Genomic DNA, 2507 nt, shown 5'->3' with positions numbered 1-2507 from the left:
GAAAGAAATCGAAGAAATCCTGTCCGAAAGCAAAAGATAAAAATAGCACCTAGAACCATGTCGCGTATTTTAAAAGAAGACTTAGGACTTGCAGCCTATAAGAGACGTATTGGTCATTACTTAAATAACTAAAGTAATAACACGGACTAATAAGAAAAGAAAAAATTCGCCTAAAATAGACCTTCATACAGTGATAGTTCTATGTTAATAAAGATATTAAGGTGAACTAGGCTTATTTAAAAAAAATATCACTTTTCACAAAAAACTTAATATGTGTTAGATTGGGTTTCTAAAACTTTATATTATAATATAGGTAACTTACTACTTATCGAATGCAAATCTCTTATACAGGACTAAAGAGGGTTTTGCTAAATTTATATAAAAGATTAGAATCCTTTATGAGGAAAACGTCGTTAATAAAATATTGATAAAGGAATTGGTTAGATCTCTCTCAGTCACTAACTGTTCATTTAAAATGAACTTAAAAATAACTTTTTGATAAACCAATCAGTCATATACTAGGTTTTTTTTTATGAAAATAAGGGACGAGACGAGTGGGACGTTCAGCTGATGGTAATGGATACGCCCTACCCATTACAATACAGTGCCGCTCAGGATTCTTGAAAAACTCGAAAATTCTGAGCGGCACTACAATTACGCTCGTCACCTTGAGACATAAGGTGTTAAGTCTCATTTTCCTAGTAAATATACCGCCCTTCAGACCGAAATACAGTAATATTTACACATTACTGCTTCACGGCAGAAATAGGCGCCGTTGTGGTACCCATAACCTAGCCGGCTTTCTGTGCAAAGGAACCTCCCACTGGTAAGTCATATCACTTTGGTAAATTATGAGAAATTTAGCAACAAACTCATTGGTACTCTTTTACAGCTTCTGTTTCACGGATCACCTCTCACGGAAGAATAGACCGGTACTCCTAATAGCGTGTTGGTCACATCTTCTGGTAATAAATAGATAATCTGAAGTGTCGACACCAGATTTCATATCGTCGACCGTTACATTTTACACAAGAAGTTTATTATTTATTATTATATCATGCCAAACACCATGACCAATCAAATATCTTAAAATATCCCAGCAGATACTCCATAGGAGTGCCGCTTGCGTCTGTCTTTCCCTAAAAGAAGGTCGCCTTCGATGAAGGCTTAGAGGGCACATTACCCACACCCTCAGGTGGTGTTTCGTGGGTAGGCACTTAGGTTTTACGTGAGTCCCATATAACCAACACAGACTTAGGCTACGTTGGTATGCATGAGCAATCTCCAACTCCCACCCGTCGTTATCCCGGAGGGCATTAACTTTGTCTGTGCGCAAAAAGAAAATCTTAAAATATATTTCACCTGTCCTACAGTAAATTATACTTTATCCTTCAACTAATTTTCAAATACAACATTCATTCATTCATTCTCTTCTACTTCAACTACTTGCAAACTTCCTGAACTTAAAAACGATTGTTATCCTGTGAAAACAGGTGAAATATTCTTCTTTAAGAAGATATCTTATCTTTCTTTTGTTTATCGCGAACATGGATAAAATAGCCTGTGACAAGCAGAGGATAGAGAGATGAAGACCAGCTTGTTAAGAAATTATTAATATTATAACAGATTGGGAATGAAGCGACCGCCCAGGCTATTAAATAATAAGTTTAATTGTACAATACTATTTTGCAAATATATAATTTTGTTGAATAAAAAAAAGTCCACTGAGTTTGTTGCGCCCATTCTTCTCAAATCTGAGGCATTCTTTTTGGGATGGGTGGTAGTTTTTGACTTTCAATAAGTGATGTCACATCCTATTTTGAATAAAAATATTTGAATTTAATGGAGGCCATGCAGGAGAATCACGACCTTCAATAATGAAATACACGAAGAGGAAAAATATTAAGTAAATGTCAAAAGACGAGGTATATAGATCTTTATTTAAACTGTAGTTTCACTGTCAGTGACAAACACAACAGGAGAAGAAGCACGGGAACAACAGGAAGAAATATAGTATAATTGAAATACAGAAGGCAGCTGACAAACTATTAAGTAGGTATCGTATCAAATTTACAACAACTTTGGAAAATTATAATGAGAATAAATATTCACCTTTTCAGGATTAAATAGCACATCATCTAATATATAAAATTCTCGTGTCACGGTGTGCGGGACCGAACTCCTCCGAAACGGCTTGACCGATTCTCATAAAATTTTGAGTGCATATTGGGTAGGTCTGAGAATCGGACAACATCTATTTTTCATCCTCATCATTTAAATTTGTTTGATTATGAGTCAGCATTAAAAAATACATACAACTTCAAATTTTCACCCATCTACGATCAACAGTTACTTTTGTATCGCGATTTTAATATCGGCAATACAACGTTTGCTGGGTCAGCTAGTATTATATAAGATCAATTAGGTATGCACCAAATATTTCAGCGTATTTGAACAATTAAAAAAAATATGATAAATTAAAAAAACCAATCTACAATACCTACTGT

Source organism: Leptidea sinapis, chromosome 6, assembly GCF_905404315.1.
Source record: "Leptidea sinapis chromosome 6, ilLepSina1.1, whole genome shotgun sequence".
NCBI lineage: Eukaryota > Metazoa > Arthropoda > Insecta > Lepidoptera > Pieridae > Leptidea > Leptidea sinapis.
Note: the sequence above shows the minus strand (reverse complement) of the source record.